We start from the raw sequence: 21,288 nt of genomic DNA on the forward strand, positions 1-21,288 counted from the left end.
CAAGGTTTATTTTGGAAAGCCGAGATGACGAGGCTTTGCCGAGTCATCTCGGCTTTCCGTGTCGAGCACCAAAATAAAACTTTTATTGTAAGATACTAACCGTGTATTCTGTTTATCCTGCAACCATTATGGCATTCAAAACGAAAGCAAATTGACAGTTCCTTACTTTGTTTCGCTCGAAGCGAGACGCTTCTTTGATGCGGAGGTAAAGATTCATTCACTTAACCGAATGAGAGTGTACTCCTTTTTACTGCCGTGGGAAATAAATAAGCGCATTCACAAACAGAAACCGTAATTCTATTCAGTGTGATATATCACTGAAAGAAAATGAAAATACTCAAATAACAATAAATACCCATTAAAGAATTACTTAACAATACATACCTTTGTCATGAGCCAAGAAAAAGACGACACCGCCATACGAGATTTTCGATATCGTAAAAATTGTGACGTCACGTTTTGGCAGGACTGAATGACGTTTCATTCACCGGAAGGTTCAAGTTCTGGGTCAACTTAGAAAAAGTTCCGTCAGATATGGAACAAATTCACGTGATCGTATTGACGGATAAAGCATATCGTATTGACGGATAAAGCACAAGTTTATCCGGCAGTAGTTATCGGTCAGTATGTGGGACAGCTGCAGGATAAAATGTTTTAATACGCCAGTGAGATGATCAGTCAATGTTATAACATCTGAAAAATAAACTTAGTCAATGTAAGGACAAGACAGAAAAAGAGCGAGAGATGTAATTAATGTAAAATATTTTAGATATATAATATTGGTATATTATAAATAACGAGCCTGAGAGATGGTAGTTGTAGATGTTATAATACGTGGGAGGTGTTATTGATAGTGTTTATTAGTGATTGTTTACATATAATCAAGCTGAGCCTGTAAACAGTGTTGTTGGTACATTTAGTGATGTATATATGTATATATATCAATTTCAATCATGGATCAATCGACGACGCCTTTATGTAAATACTTTGAATGGTGGATCATATGTCAAGATACTTATAGTTTGACAACCCTCTTCCTATCCTCGATATTCCAGGATTTACTATCACCATCGATATATCCGCCCTTTGATTACGTCCAATGAAAACTGGTGTCAGTTCAGAAAAAAAACCCTGACCAATCACAGGCTTGTACTTCCTTTGAATATTTCGGAGACAGCGATTCCCAATTCCAAACCCACACAGTCAACCACAGTGTACCGTTCATCAAATATTTTGATATAAGGACCAAATCACCCGTCTCATCTGCTGTGACAGTGTAGATACCCCTGAAATTTCGAGGATCGATGCCATTCTTCATAGTTTATATTGCTAACTAGAACGGATAACTGTGTTTTGTAAGTACATTATATGTAACTATGTTTTGTCCTAAACAATGGGAAAACGATCATGAAACTATTCCAAATAATGAGTTTAATTTGAGTTTTCTTAGTCATGTGTCATTATTTATAGTGATCAAGTTTCCGAAAGTCTTTGAAATAGCAAAAAATAAAAATTCCCGCGAAAATAAATGGCTCGTTATTTTGTGTAACAAACGAGGCATTATTATGTTATGTACCATAATTATAATACATTTGTACACGGATCACAACTTAATTGTTGTAAATGTATATCAGAAGTAAATAAACAATAACAATACATCCACAGTCTATTCGTGTTCATTTCTGATTGGGTAAAAACACCCCCACTGTACTGACATACTGAACTTGCTAAATATGCTTAATAGTATGGAGCTTTAACACAAACATCCAAGTGTACTCTGAATAAGTCGTGAAAATCTTAATATTTATCCTAATACATGAAGTTCAATAACAAGCTTGTAAAATTCCAAACTTATTGAGGAACTATTTGTTCTATGGAATCATTGCGTCGATTTATTCAGTCAAACAGAGACGGCGCTATAAATGGCGACGTCGATCAGAACATGTATGATTAGGCCAACAAAAATGCTTGTTACAAACGAATGTCACAAAACTTTCACTTATACTAAGTTACATAGCTTCTATACAACACATACAATACCCGTCTGCAACAAAAACTACAGGCAAATTATTCCCTATACTGTCTTATAAATTGTCTAATCTATCTACAAACACCAAGTGTTAAATGGGTAACATCAAAAGTAATCTATCTCACAATGTAATACAAAAGACATATTCCACAGCTGCCACCAAAACTAGTTATCTACATTTTAATCAATCCCCTCCATACAACACAGACTACATAACCCACCGCTGTCATCAAAATGTGAGGATCTAACCCCTCCATACAACACAGACTACATAACCCACAACAAAATGTGAGGATGTCATCAAAAAGACATATGTGAGGATCTAACCTCTCCATACAACACAGACTACATAACCCACAACTGTCATCAAAATGTGAGGATCTAACCTCTCCATACAACACAGACTACATAACCCACAACTGTCATCAAAATGTGAGGATCTAACCTCTCCATACAACACAGACTACATAACCCACCACTGTCATCAAAATGTGAGGATCTAACCTCTCCATACAACACAGACTACATAACCCACAACTGTCATCAAAATGTAGGGATCTAACCTCTCCATACAACACAGACTACATAACCCACAACTGTCATCAAAATGTGAGGATCTAACCTCTCCATACAACACAGACTACATAACCCACAACTGTCATCAAAATGTGAGGATCTAACCTCTCCATACAACACAGACTACATAACCCACAACTGTCATCAAAATGTGAGGATCTAACCCCTCCACACAACACAGACTACATAACCCACAACTGTCATCAAAATGTGAGGATCTAACCCCTCCACACAACACAGACTACATAACCCACCGCTGTCATCAAAATGTGAGGATCTAACCCCTCCATACAACACAGACTACATAACCCACAACTGTCATCAAAATGTGAGGATCTAACCTCTCCATACAACACAGACTACATAACCCACAACTGTCATCAAAATGTGAGGATCTAACCTCTCCATACAACACAGACTACATAACCCACAACTGTCATCAAAATGTAGGGAACTAACCCCTCCATACAACACAGACTACATAACCCACAACTGTCATCAAAATGTGAGGATCTAACCCCTCCATACAACACAGACTACATAACCCACAACTGTCATCAAAATGTGAGGAACTAACCCCTCCATACAACACAGACTACATAACCCACAACTGTCATCAAAATGTAGGGAACTAACCCCTCCATACAACACAGACTACATAACCCACAACTGTCATCAAAATGTAGGGAACTAACCCCTCCATACAACACAGACTACATAACCCACAACTGTCATCAAAATGTGAGGAACTAACCCCTCCATACAACACAGACTACATAACCCACAACTGTCATCAAAATGTAGGGAACTAACCCCTCCATACAACACAGACTACATAACCCACAACTGTCATCAAAATGTGAGGATCTAACCTCTCCATACAACACAGACTACATAACCCACAACTGTCATCAAAATGTGAGGAACTAACCCCTCCACACAACACAGACTACATAACCCACAACTGTCATCAAAATGTGAGGATCTAACCTCTCCATACAACACAGACTACATAACCCACCGCTGTCATCAAAATGTGAGGATCTAACCTCTCCATACAACACAGACTACATAACCCACCGCTGTCATCAAAATGTGAGGAACTAACCCCTCCACACAACACAGACTACATAACCCACAACTGTCATCAAAATGTGAGGATCTAACCTCTCCATACAACACAGACTACATAACCCACCGCTGTCATCAAAATGTGAGGATCTAACCCCTCCATACAACACAGACTACATAACCCACAACTGTCATCAAAATGTGAGGATCTAACCCCTCCATACAACACAGACTACATAACCCACAACTGTCATCAAAATGTGAGGATCTAACCCTCCATACAACACAGACTACATAACCCACACTGTCATCAAAATGTGAGGACTAACCCCTCCATACAACACAGACTACATAACCCACAACTGTCATCAAAATGTGAGGATCTACACCACCTCCATACACCGCATCAAATGTGAGGACTAACTCATACAACACAGACTACATAACCCACAACTGTCATCAAAATGTGAGGATCTAACCCTCCATACAACACAGACTACATAACCCACAACTGTCATCAAAATGTGAGGAACTAACCCCTCCACACAACACAGACTACATAACCCACAACTGTCATCAAAATGTGAGGAACTAACCTCTCCACACAACACAGACTACATAACCCACCGCTGTCATCAAAATGTGAGGATCTAACCTCTCCATACAACACAGACTACATAACCCACAACTGTCATCAAAATGTGAGGATCTAACCTCTCCATACAACACAGACTACATAACCCACCGCTGTCATCAAAATGTGAGGAACTAACCCCTCCATACAACACAGACTACATAACCCACAACTGTCATCAAAATGTGAGGATCTAACCTCTCCATACAACACAGACTACATAACCCACAACTGTCATCAAAATGTGAGGAACTAACCCCTCCATACAACACAGACTACATAACCCACAACTGTCATCAAAATGTGAGGATCTAACCTCTCCATACAACACAGACTACATAACCCACAACTGTCATCAAAATGTGAGGATCTAACCTCTCCATACAACACAGACTACATAACCCACAACTGTCATCAAAATGTGAGGATCTAACCTCTCCATACAACACAGACTACATAACCCACAACTGTCATCAAAATGTGAGGATCTAACCTCTCCATACAACACAGACTACATAACCCACCGCTGTCATCAAAATGTGAGGATCTAACCCCTCCATACAACACAGACTACATAACCCACCGCTGTCATCAAAATGTGAGGATCTAACCTCTCCATACAACACAGACTACATAACCCACCCAACTGTCATCAAAATGTGAGGATCTAACCTCTCCACACAACACAGACTACATAACCCACCGCTGTCATCAAAATGTGAGGATCTAACCTCTCCATACAACACAGACTACATAACCCACAACTGTCATCAAAATGTGAGGATCTAACCTCTCCATACAACACAGACTACATAACCCACCGCTGTCATCAAAATGTGAGGATCTAACCTCTCCATACAACACAGACTACATAACCCACAACTGTCATCAAAATGTGAGGATCTAACCTCTCCATACAACACAGACTACATAACCCACCGCTGTCATCAAAATGTGAGGATCTAACCTCTCCATACAACACAGACTACATAACCCACAACTGTCATCAAAATGTGAGGATCTAACCTCTCCATACAACACAGACTACATAACCCACAACTGTCATCAAAATGTGAGGAACTAACCCCTCCATACAACACAGACTACATAACCCACAACTGTCATCAAAATGTGAGGATCTAACCTCTCCATACAACACAGACTACATAACCCACAACTGTCATCAAAATGTGAGGAACTAACCCCTCCATACAACACAGACTACATAACCCACAACTGTCATCAAAATGTGAGGATCTAACCTCTCCATACAACACAGACTACATAACCCACAACTGTCATCAAAATGTGAGGATCTATCACTCCATACAACACAGACTACATAACCCACAACTGTCATCAAAATGTGAGGATCTAACCTCTCCATACAACACAGACTACATAACCCACAACTGTCATCAAAATGTGAGGATCTAACCTCTCCATACAACACAGACTACATAACCCACAACTGTCATCAAAATGTGAGGATCTAACCTCTCCATACAACACAGACTACATAACCCACAACTGTCATCAAAATGTGAGGATCTAACCTCTCCATACAACACAGACTACATAACCCACAACTGTCATCAAAATGTGAGGATCTAACCTCTCCATACAACACAGACTACATAACCCACAACTGTCATCAAAATGTGAGGATCTAACCTCTCCATACAACACAGACTACATAACCCACAACTGTCATCAAAATGTGAGGATCTAACCCCTCCATACAACACAGACTACATAACCCACAACTGTCATCAAAATGTGAGGATCTAACCTCTCCATACAACACAGACTACATAACCCACAACTGTCATCAAAATGTGAGGATCTAACCCCTCCATACAACACAGACTACATAACCCACAACTGTCATCAAAATGTGAGGATCTAACCCCTCCATACAACACAGACTACATAACCCACAACTGTCATCAAAATGTGAGGATCTAACCTCTCCATACAACACAGACTACATAACCCACAACTGTCATCAAAATGTGAGGATCTAACCTCTCCATACAACACAGACTACATAACCCACAACTGTCATCAAAATGTGAGGATCTAACCCCTCCATACAACACAGACTACATAACCCACAACTGTCATCAAAATGTGAGGAACTAACCCCTCCATACAACACAGACTACATAACCCACAACTGTCATCAAAATGTGAGGATCTAACCTCTCCATACAACACAGACTACATAACCCACAACTGTCATCAAAATGTGAGGATCTAACCCCTCCATACAACACAGACTACATAACCCACAACTGTCATCAAAATGTAGGGATCTAACCCCTCCATACAACACAGACTACATAACCCACAACTGTCATCAAAATGTGAGGATCTAACCTCTCCATACAACACAGACTACATAACCCACAACTGTCATCAAAATGTGAGGAACTAACCCCTCCATACAACACAGACTACATAACCCACAACTGTCATCAAAATGTGAGGATCTAACCTCTCCATACAACACAGACTACATAACCCACAACTGTCATCAAAATGTGAGGATCTAACCCCTCCATACAACACAGACTACATAACCCACAACTGTCATCAAAATGTGAGGATCTAACCTCTCCATACAACACAGACTACATAACCCACAACTGTCATCAAAATGTGAGGATCTAACCCCTCCATACAACACAGACTACATAACCCACAACTGTCATCAAAATGTGAGGAACTAACCCCTCCATACAACACAGACTACATAACCCACAACTGTCATCAAAATGTGAGGATCTAACCTCTCCATACAACACAGACTACATAACCCACAACTGTCATCAAAATGTAGGGAACTAACCCCTCCATACAACACAGACTACATAACCCACAACTGTCATCAAAATGTGAGGATCTAACCCCTCCATACAACACAGACTACATAACCCACAACTGTCATCAAAATGTGAGGAACTAACCCCTCCATACAACACAGACTACATTAACCCACAAACTGTCATCAAAATGTGAGGAACTAACCCCTCCACACAACACAGACTACATAACCCACAACTGTCATCAAAATGTGAGGATCTAACCTCTCCATACAACACAGACTACATAACCCACCGCTGTCATCAAAATGTGAGGAACTAACCCCTCCATACAACACAGACTACATAACCCACCGCTGTCATCAAAATGTGAGGATCTAACCCCTCCATACAACACAGACTACATAACCCACAACTGTCATCAAAATGTGAGGATCTAACCCCTCCATACAACACAGACTACATAACCCACAACTGTCATCAAAATGTGAGGATCTAACCTCTCCATACAACACAGACTACATAACCCACAACTGTCATCAAAATGTGAGGATCTATCACTCCATACAACACAGACTACATAACCCACAACTGTCATCAAAATGTGAGGATCTAACCTCTCCATACAACACAGACTACATAACCCACCGCTGTCATCAAAATGTGAGGATCTAACCTCTCCATACAACACAGACTACATAACCCACCGCTGTCATCAAAATGTGAGGATCTAACCTCTCCACACAACACAGACTACATAACCCACAACTGTCATCAAAATGTGAGGATCTAACCTCTCCATACAACACAGACTACATAACCCACACTGTCATCAAAATGTGAGGATCTAACCTCTCCATACAACACAGACTACATAACCCACAACTGTCATCAAAATGTGAGGATCTAACCTCTCCATACAACACAGACTACATAACCCACAACTGTCATCAAAATGTGAGGATCTAACCTCTCCATACAACACAGACTACATAACCCACAACTGTCATCAAAATGTGAGGATCTAACCTCTCCATACAACACAGACTACATAACCCACAACTGTCATCAAAATGTGAGGATCTAACCTCTCCATACAACACAGACTACATAACCCACAACTGTCATCAAAATGTGAGGATCTAACCTCTCCATACAACACAACACAGACTACATAACCCACAACTGTCATCAAAATGTGAGGATCTAACCTCTCCATACAACACAGACTACATAACCCACAACTGTCATCAAAATGTGAGGATCTAACCTCTCCATACAACACAGACTACATAACCCACACTGTCATCAAAATGTGAGGATCTAACCTCTCCATACAACACAGACTACAAACCCACCACTGTCATCAAAATGTGAGGATCTAACCTCTCCATACAACACAGACTACATAACCCACAACTGTCATCAAAATGTGAGGATCTAACCCCTCCATACAACACAGACTACATAACCCACCACTGTCATCAAAAATGTGAGGATCTAACCTCTCCATACAACACAGACTACATAACCCACAACTGTCATCAAAATGTGAGGATCTAACCTCTCCATACAACACAGACTACATAACCCACAACTGTCATCAAAATGTGAGGATCTAACCCCTCCATACAACACAGACTACATAACCCACAACTGTCATCAAAATGTGAGGATCTAACCTCTCCATACAACACAGACTACATAACCCACAACTGTCATCAAAATGTGAGGATCTAACCTCTCCATACAACACAGACTACATAACCCACAACTGTCATCAAAATGTGAGGATCTAACCCCTCCATACAACACAGACTACATAACCCACAACTGTCATCAAAATGTGAGGATCTAACCCTCCATACAACACAGACTACATAACCCACAACTGTCATCAAAATGTGAGGATCTAACCTCTCCATACAACACAGACTACATAACCCACAACTGTCATCAAAATGTGAGGATCTAACCCTCTCCATACAACACAGACTACATAACCCACAACTGTCATCAAAATGTGAGGATCTAACCCCTCCATACAACACAGACTACATAACCCACAACTGTCATCAAAATGTGAGGATCTAAACCCTCCATACAACACAGACTACATAACCCACAACTGTCATCAAAATGTGAGGATCTAACCCCTCCATACAACACAGACTACATAACCCACAACTGTCATCAAAATGTGAGGATCTAACCTCTCCATACAACACAGACTACATAACCCACAACTGTCATCAAAATGTGAGGATCTAACCCCTCCATACAACACAGACTACATAACCCACAACTGTCATCAAAATGTGAGGATCTAACCCCTCCATACAACACAGACTACATAACCCACAACTGTCATCAAAATGTGAGGATCTAACCTCTCCATACAACACAGACTACATAACCCACAACTGTCATCAAAATGTGAGGATCTAACCCTCCATACAACACAGACTACATAACCCACAACTGTCATCAAAATGTGAGGATCTAACCCCTCCATACAACACAGACTACATAACCCACAACTGTCATCAAAATGTGAGGATCTAACCTCTCCATACAACACAGACTACATAACCCACAACTGTCATCAAAATGTGAGGATCTAACCCCTCCATACAACACAGACTACATAACCCACAACTGTCATCAAAATGTGAGGATCTAACCTCTCCATACAACACAGACTACATAACCCACACTGTCATCAAAATGTGAGGATCTAACCCCTCCATACAACACAGACTACATAACCCCACTGTCATCAAAATGTGAGGATCTAACCTCTCCATACAACACAGACTACATAACCCACAACTGTCATCAAAATGTGAGGATCTAACCCCTCCATACAACACAGACTACATAACCCACAACTGTCATCAAAATGTGAGGATCTAACCCCTCCATACAACACAGACTACATAACCCACCACTGTCATCAAAATGTGAGGATCTAACCTCTCCATACAACACAGACTACATAACCCACCACTGTCATCAAAATGTGAGGATCTAACCTCTCCCCATACAACACAGACTACATAACCCACAACTGTCATCAAAATGTGAGGATCTAACCTCTCCATACAACACAGACTACATAACCCACAACTGTCATCAAAATGTGAGGATCTAACCCCTCCATACAACACAGACTACATAACCCACAACTGTCATCAAAATGTGAGGATCTAACCCTCTCACACAACACAGACTACATAACCCACAACTGTCATCAAAATGTGAGGATCTAACCTCCATACAACACAGACTACATAACCCACAACTGTCATCAAAATGTGAGGATCTAACCTCTCCATACAACACAGACTACATAACCCACCACAACTGTCATCAAAATGTGAGGATCTAACCTCTCCATACAACACAGACTACATAACCCACAACTGTCATCAAAATGTGAGGATCTAACCTCTCCATACAACACAGACTACATAACCCACAACTGTCATCAAAATGTGAGGATCTAACCCCTCCATACAACACAGACTACATAACCCACCACTGTCATCAAAATGTGAGGATCTAACCCTCTCATACAACACAGACTACATAACCCACAACTGTCATCAAAATGTGAGGATCTAACCCCTCCATACAACACAGACTACATAACCCACAACTGTCATCAAAATGTGAGGATCTAACCTCTCCATACAACACAGACTACATAACCCACAACTGTCATCAAAATGTGAGGATCTAACCCCTCCATACAACACAGACTACATAACCCACAACTGTCATCAAAATGTGAGGATCTAACCCCTCCATACAACACAGACTACATAACCCACAACTGTCATCAAAATGTGAGGATCTAACCCCTCCATACAACACAGACTACATAACCCACAACTGTCATCAAAATGTGAGGATCTAACCCCTCCATACAACACAGACTACATAACCCACAACTGTCATCAAAATGTGAGGATCTAACCCCTCCATACAACACAGACTACATAACCCACAACTGTCATCAAAATGTGGGGATCTAACCCCTCCATACAACACAGACTACATAACCCACCAACTGTCATCAAAATGTGAGGATCTAACCTCTCCATACAACACAGACTACATAACCCACACCGCTGTCATCAAAATGTGAGGATCTAACCCCTCCATACAACACAGACTACATACTGTCATCAAAATGTGGGATCTAACCTCTCCATACAACACAGACTACATAACCCACCACTGTCATCAAAATGTGAGGGATCTAACCCCTCCATACAACACAGACTACATAACCCACACTGTCATCAAAATGTGAGGATCTAACCCCTCCATACACACACAGACTACATAACCCAACTGTCATCAAAATGTGAGGATCTAACCCTCCATACAACACAGACTACATAACCCACACTGTCATCAAAATGTGAGGGATCTAACCCCTCCACACAACACAGACTACATAACCCACCACTGTCATCAAAATGTGAGGATCTAACCCCTCCATACAACACAGACTACATAACCCACAACTGTCATCAAAATGTGAGGATCTAACCCCTCCATACAACACAGACTACATAACCCACAACTGTCATCAAAATGTGAGGATCTAACCCCTCCATACAACACAGACTACATAACCCACAACTGTCATCAAAATGTGAGGATCTAACCCCTCCATACAACACAGACTACATAACCCACCACTGTCATCAAAATGTAGGATCTAACCCCTCCATACAACACAGACTACATAACCCACCACTGTCATCAAAATGTGAGGATCTAACCCCTCCACACAACACAGACTACATAACCCACAACTGTCATCAAAATGTGAGGATCTAACCCCTCCATACAACACAGACTACATAACCCACAACTGTCATCAAAATGTGAGGATCTAACCTCTCCATACAACACAGACTACATAACCCACAACTGTCATCAAAATGTGGGGATCTAACCTCTCCATACAACACAGACTACATAACCCACAACTGTCATCAAAATGTGGGGATCTAACCCCTCCACACAACACAGACTACATAACCCACCACTGTCATCAAAATGTGGGGATCTAACCTCTCCATACAACACAGACTACATAACCCACCGCTGTCATCAAAATGTGAGGATCTAACCCCTCCATACAACACAGACTACATAACCCACAACTGTCATCAAAATGTGAGGATCTAACCTCTCCATACAACACAGACTACATAACCCACAACTGTCATCAAAATGTGAGGATCTAACCTCTCCATACAACACAGACTACATAACCCACAACTGTCATCAAAATGTGAGGATCTAACCCCTCCATACAACACAGACTACATAACCCACAACTGTCATCAAAATGTGAGGATCTAACCTCTCCATACAACACAGACTACATAACCCACAACTGTCATCAAAATGTGAGGATCTAACCTCTCCATACAACACAGACTACATAACCCACAACTGTCATCAAAATGTGAGGATCTAACCTCTCCATACAACACAGACTACATAACCCACAACTGTCATCAAAATGTGAGGATCTAACCCCTCCATACAACACAGACTACATAACCCACAACTGTCATCAAAATGTGAGGATCTAACCCCTCCATACAACACAGACTACATAACCCACAACTGTCATCAAAATGTGAGGATCTAACCCCTCCATACAACACAGACTACATAACCCACAACTGTCATCAAAATGTGAGGATCTAACCCCTCCATACAACACAGACTACATAACCCACAACTGTCATCAAAATGTGAGGATCTAACCTCTCCATACAACACAGACTACATAACCCACAACTGTCATCAAAATGTGAGGATCTAACCCCTCCATACAACACAGACTACATAACCCACAACTGTCATCAAAATGTGAGGATCTAACCCCTCCATACAACACAGACTACATAACCCACCACTGTCATCAAAATGTGAGGATCTAACCTCTCCACACAACACAGACTACATAACCCACAACTGTCATCAAAATGTGAGGATCTAACCCTCCATACAACACAGACTACATAACCCACACTGTCATCAAATGTGAGGATCTAAACTCTCCACACAACACAGACTACATAACCCACAACTGTCATCAAAATGTGAGGATCTAACCTCTCCATACAACACAGACTACATAACCCACAACTGTCATCAAAATGTGAGGATCTAACCTCTCCATACAACACAGACTACATAACCCACCACTGTCATCAAAATGTGAGGATCTAACCTCTCCATACAACACAGACTACATAACCCACCACTGTCATCAAAATGTGAGGATCTAACCTCTCCATACAACACAGACTACATAACCCACAACTGTCATCAAAATGTGAGGATCTAACCCCTCCATACAACACAGACTACATAACCCCACAACTGTCATCAAAATGTGAGGATCTAACCCCTCCATACAACACAGACTACATAACCCACCACTGTCATCAAAATGTGAGGATCTAACCCCTCCATACAACACAGACTACATAACCCACCACTGTCATCAAAATGTGAGGATCTAACCTCTCCACACAACACAGACTACATAACCCACCACTGTCATCAAAATGTAGGGATCTAACCCCTCCATACAACACAGACTACATAACCCACAACTGTCATCAAAATGTGAGGATCTAACCCCTCCATACAACACAGACTACATAACCCACAACTGTCATCAAAATGTGTGGATCTAACCCCTCCATACAACACAGACTACATAACCCACAACTGTCATCAAAATGTGAGGATCTAACCCCTCCATACAACACAGACTACATAACCCACAACTGTCATCAAAATGTGAGGATCTAACCCCTCCATACAACACAGACTACATAACCCACAACTGTCATCAAAATGTGGGGATCTAACCCCTCCACACAACACAGACTACATAACCCACCAACTGTCATCAAAATGTGAGGATCTAACCCCTCCATACAACACAGACTACATAACCCACAACTGTCATCAAAATGTGAGGATCTAACCCCTCCATACAACACAGACTACATAACCCACCGCTGTCATCAAAATGTAGGGAACTAACCCCTCCATACAACACAGACTACATAACCCACAACTGTCATCAAAATGTGAGGATCTAACCTCTCCACACAACACAGACTACATAACCCACAACTGTCATCAAAATGTGAGGATCTAACCCCTCCATACAACACAGACTACATAACCCACAACTGTCATCAAAATGTGAGGATCTAACCCCTCCATACAACACAGACTACATAACCCACAACTGTCATCAAAATGTGAGGATCTAACCTCTCCATACAACACAGACTACATAACCCACAACTGTCATCAAAATGTGAGGATCTAACCTCTCCATACAACACAGACTACATAACCCACAACTGTCATCAAAATGTGAGGATCTAACCCCTCCATACAACACAGACTACATAACCCACAACTGTCATCAAAATGTGAGGATCTAACCCCTCCATACAACACAGACTACATAACCCACAACTGTCATCAAAATGTGAGGAACTAACCCCTCCACACAACACAGACTACATAACCCACCACTGTCATCAAAATGTGAGGATCTAACCCCTCCATACAACACAGACTACATAACCCACAACTGTCATCAAAATGTGAGGATCTAACCTCTCCATACAACACAGACTACATAACCCACCACTGTCATCAAAATGTGAGGATCTAACCCCTCCATACAACACAGACTACATAACCCACCACTGTCATCAAAATGTGAGGAACTAACCCCTCCATACAACACAGACTACATAACCCACCACTGTCATCAAAATGTAGGGAACTAACCCCTCCACACAACACAGACTACATAACCCACCACTGTCATCAAAATGTAGGGAACTAACCCCTCCATACAACACAGACTACATAACCCACCGCTGTCATCAAAATGTGAGGAACTAACCCCTCCATACAACACAGACTACATAACCCACCACTGTCATCAAAATGTGAGGATCTAACCCCTCCATACAACACAGACTACATAACCCACCCTGTCATCAAAATGTGAGGATCTAACCCTCCATACAACACAGACTACATAACCCACCGCTGTCATCAAAATGTGAGGATCTAACCCCTCCATACAACACAGACTACATAACCCACCACTGTCATCAAAATGTGAGGATCTAACCCCTCCATACAACACAGACTACATAACCCACCGCTGTCATCAAAATGTGAGGATCTAACCCCTCCACACAACACAGACTACATAACCCACAACTGTCATCAAAATGTGAGGATCTAACCCCTCCATACAACACAGACTACATAACCCACAACTGTCATCAAAATGTGAGGATCTAACCCCTCCACACAACACAGACTACATAACCCACCGCTGTCATCAAAATGTGAGGATCTAACCTCTCCATACAACACAGACTACATAACCCACCACTGTCATCAAAATGTGAGGATCTAACCCCTCCATACAACACAGACTACATAACCCACCGCTGTCATCAAAATGTGAGGATCTAACCCCTCCATACAACACAGACTACATAACCCACAACTGTCATCAAAATGTGAGGATCTAACCTCTCCATACAACACAGACTACATAACCCACAACTGTCATCAAAATGTGAGGATCTAACCCCTCCACACAACACAGACTACATAACCCACCGCTGTCATCAAAATGTGAGGATCTAACCTCTCCATACAACACAGACTACATAACCCACAACTGTCATCAAAATGTGAGGATCTAACCCCTCCACACAACACAGACTACATAACCCACAACTGTCATCAAAATGTGAGGATCTAACCCCTCCATACAACACAGACTACATAACCCACAACTGTCATCAAAATGTGAGGATCTAACCCCTCCATACAACACAGACTACATAACCCACAACTGTCATCAAAATGTGAGGATCTAACCTCTCCATACAACACAGACTACATAACCCACCACTGTCATCAAAATGTAGGGAACTAACCCCTCCATACAACACAGACTACATAACCCACAACTGTCATCAAAATGTGAGGATCTAACCCCTCCACACAACACAGACTACATAACCCACCACTGTCATCAAAATGTGAGGAACTAACCCCTCCATACAACACAGACTACATAACCCACCACTGTCATCAAAATGTAGGGAACTAACCCCTCCATACAACACAGACTACATAACCCACCACTGTCATCAAAATGTAGGGAACTAACCCCTCCATACAACACTGACTACATAACCCACCGCTGTCATCAAAATGTGAGGAACTAACCCCTCCATACAACACAGACTACATAACCCACCACTGTCATCAAAATGTGAGGAACTAACCCCTCCATACAACACAGACTACATAACCCACCACTGTCATCAAAATGTAGGGAACTAACCCCTCCATACAACACAGACTACATAACCCACCACTGTCATCAAAATGTGAGGAACTAACCCCTCCATACAACACAGACTACATAACCCACCACTGTCATCAAAATGTGGAGGACTAACCCCTCCATACAACACAGACTACATAACCCACCACTGTCATCAAAATGTAGGAACTAACCCCTCCATACAACACAGACTACATAACCCACCCTGTCATCAAAATGTGAGGAACTAACCCCTCCATACAACACAGACTACATAACCCACCACTGTCATCAAAATGTGAGGAACTAACCCCTCCATACAACACAGACTACATAACCCACCACTGTCATCAAAATGTAGGGAACTAACCCCTCCATACAACACAGACTACATAACCCACCACTGTCATCAAAATGTAGGGAACTAACCCCTCCATACAACACTGACTACATAACCCACCGCTGTCATCAAAATGTGAGGAACTAACCCCTCCATACAACACAGACTACATAACCCACCACTGTCATCAAAATGTAGGGAACTAACCCCTCCATACAACACAGACTACATAACCCACCACTGTCATCAAAATGTAGGGAACTAACCTCTCCATACAACACAGACTACATAACCCACAACTGTCATCAAAATGTAGGGAACTAACCCCTCCATACAACACAGACTACATAACCCACAACTGTCATCAAAATGTAGGGAACTAACCTCTCCATACAACACAGACTACATAACCCACCACTGTCATCAAAATGTAGGGAACTAACCCCTCCACACAACACAGACTACATAACCCACAACTGTCATCAAAATGTGAGGAACTAACCCCTCCATACAACACAGACTACATAACCCACCACTGTCATCAAAATGTGAGGATCTAACCCCTCCATACAACACAGACTACATAACCCACCACTGTCATCAAAATGTGAGGAACTAACCCCTCCATACAACACAGACTACATAACCCACCACTGTCATCAAAATGTAGGGAACTAACCCCTCCATACAACACAGACTACATAACCCACCACTGTCATCAAAATGTGAGGAACTAACCCCTCCATACAACACAGACTACATAACCCACCGCTGTCATCAAAATGTGAGGAACTAACCCCTCCATACAACACAGACTACATAACCCACCGCTGTCATCAAAATGTGAGGAACTAACCCCTCCATACAACACAGACTACATAACCCACCACTGTCATCAAAATGTGAGGATCTAACCTCTCCATACAACACAGACTACATAACCCACAACTGTCATCAAAATGTGAGGATCTAACCTCTCCATACAACACAGACTACATAACCCACCGCTGTCATCAAAATGTGAGGAACTAACCCCTCCATACAACACAGACTACATAACCCACCGCTGTCATCAAAATGTGAGGAACTAACCCCTCCATACAACACAGACTACATAACCCACCACTGTCATCAAAATGTGAGGATCTAACCTCTCCATACAACACAGACTACATAACCCACAACTGTCATCAAAATGTGAGGATCTAACCTCTCCATACAACACAGACTACATAACCCACAACTGTCATCAAAATGTGAGGATCTAACCTCTCTACACAACGCAGACTACATAACCCACAACTGTCATCAAAATGTGAGGATCTAACCCCTCCATACAACACAGACTACATAACCCACAACTGTCATCAAAATGTGAGGATCTAACCTCTCCATACAACACAGACTACATAACCCACCGCTGTCATCAAAATGTAGGGAACTAACCCCTCCATACAACACAGACTACATAACCCACAACTGTCATCAAAATGTGAGGATCTAACCTCTCCATACAACACAGACTACATAACCCACCGCTGTCATCAAAATGTAGGGAACTAACCCCTCCATACAACACAGACTACATAACCCACCACTGTCATCAAAATGTGAGGATCTAACCTCTCCATACAACACAGACTACATAACCCACCGCTGTCATCAAAATGTAGGGAACTAACCCCTCCATACAACACAGACTACATAACCAACCACTGTCATCAAAATGTGAGGATCTAACCTCTCCATACAACACAGACTACATAACCCACCACTGTCATCAAAATGTAGGGAACTAACCCCTCCATACAACACAGACTACATAACCCACCGCTGTCACCAAAAATTGGGGATCTAACCTCTCCATACAACACAGACTACATAACCCACCACTGTCATCAAAATGTAGGGAACTAACCCCTCCACACAACACAGACTACATAACCCACCGCTGTCATCAAAATGTAGGGATCTAACCCCTCCATACAACACAGACTACATAACCCACCACTGTCATCAAAATGTGAGGATCTAACCCCTCCATACAACACAGACTACATAACCCACCATACAACACAGACTACATAACCCACCACTGTCATCAAAATGTAGGGAACTAACCCCTCCACACAACACAGACTACATAACCCACCGCTGTCATCAAAATGTGGGGATCTAACCTCTCCATACAACACAGACTACATAACCCACCACTGTCATCAAAATGTGAGGAACTAACCCCTCCACACAACACAGACTACATAACCCACCGCTGTCATCAAAATGTGAGGAACTAACCCCTCCATACAACACAGACTACATAACCCACCGCTGTCATCAAAATGTGAGGATCTAACCTCTCCATACAACACAGACTACATAACCCACCACTGTCATCAAAATGTGAGGATCTAACCCCTCCACACAACACAGACTACATAACCCACCGCTGTCATCAAAATGTGGGGATCTAACCTCTCCATACAACACAGACTACATAACCCACCACTGTCATCAAAATGTGAGGATCTAACCCCTCCACACAACAAAGACTACATAACCCACCGCTGTCATCAAAATGTAGGGAACTAACCCCTCCACACAACACAGACTACATAACCCACCGCTGTCATCAAAATGTGAGGAACTAACCTCTCCACACAACACAGACTACATAACCCACCACTGTCATCAAAATGTGAGGATCTAACCCCTCCATACAACACAGACTACATAACCCACCGCTGTCATCAAAATGTGGGGATCTAACCTCTCCATACAACACAGACTACATAACCCACCACTGTCATCAAAATGTGAGGATCTAACCCCTCCACACAACACAGACTACATAACCCACAACTGTCATCAAAATGTAGGGATCTAACCCCTCCACACAACACAGACTACATAACCCACCGCTGTCATCAAAATGTGAGGATCTAACCCCTCCATACAACACAGACTACATAACCCACAACTGTCATCAAAATGTGAGGATCTAACCTCTCCACACAACACAGACTACATAACCCACCACTGTCATCAAAATGTAGGGATCTAACCCCTCCACACAACACAGACTACATAACCCACAACTGTCATCAAAATGTGAGGATCTAACCCCTCCATACAACACAGACTACATAACCCACCACTGTCATCAAAATGTGAGGATCTAACCTCTCCATACAACACAGACTACATAACCCACCACTGTCATCAAAATGTGAGGATCTAACCTCTCCATACAACACAGACTACATAACCCACCACTGTCATCAAAATGTGAGGATCTAACCCCTCCACACAACACAGACTACATAACCCACAACTGTCATCAAAATGTGAGGATCTAACCTCTCCATACAACACAGACTACATAACCCACAACTGTCATCAAAATGTGAGGATCTAACCTCTCCATACAACACAGACTACATAACCCACAACTGTCATCAAAATGTGAGGATCTAACCCCTCCATACAACACAGACTACATAACCCACAACTGTCATCAAAATGTAGGGAACTAACCCCTCCATACAACACAGACTACATAACCCACCACTGTCATCAAAATGTGAGGATCTAACCCCTCCATACAACACAGACTACATAACCCACAACTGTCATCAAAATGTGAGGATCTAACCTCTCCATACAACACAGACTACATAACCCACAACTGTCATCAAAATGTGAGGATCTAACCCCTCCATACAACACAGACTACATAACCCACAACTGTCATCAAAATGTGAGGATCTAACCCCTCCATACAACACAGACTACATAACCCACAACTGTCATCAAAATGTGAGGATCTAACCCCTCCATACAACACAGACTACATAACCCACAACTGTCATCAAAATGTGAGGATCTAACCCCTCCATACAACACAGACTACATAACCCACAACTGTCATCAAAATGTGAGGATCTAACCTCTCCATACAATACAGACTACATAACCCACAACTGTCATCAAAATGTGAGGATCTAACCCCTCCATACAACACAGACTACATAACCCACAACTGTCATCAAAATGTAGGGATCTAACCCCTCCACCACAACACAGACTACATAACCCACCACTGTCATCAAAATGTGAGGATCTAACCCCTCCATACAACACAGACTACATAACCCACAACTGTCATCAAAATGTGAGGATCTAACCCCTCCATACAACACAGACTACATAACCCACCGCTGTCATCAAAATGTGAGGATCTAACCCCTCCATACAACACAGACTACATAACCCACAACTGTCATCAAAATGTGAGGATCTAACCTCTCCATACAACACAGACTACATAACCCACAACTGTCATCAAAATGTGAGGATCTAACCTCTCCA

This window comes from Argopecten irradians, chromosome 5 (genome assembly GCF_041381155.1).
Source record: "Argopecten irradians isolate NY chromosome 5, Ai_NY, whole genome shotgun sequence".
NCBI classification, from domain to species: Eukaryota; Metazoa; Mollusca; class Bivalvia; order Pectinida; family Pectinidae; genus Argopecten; species Argopecten irradians.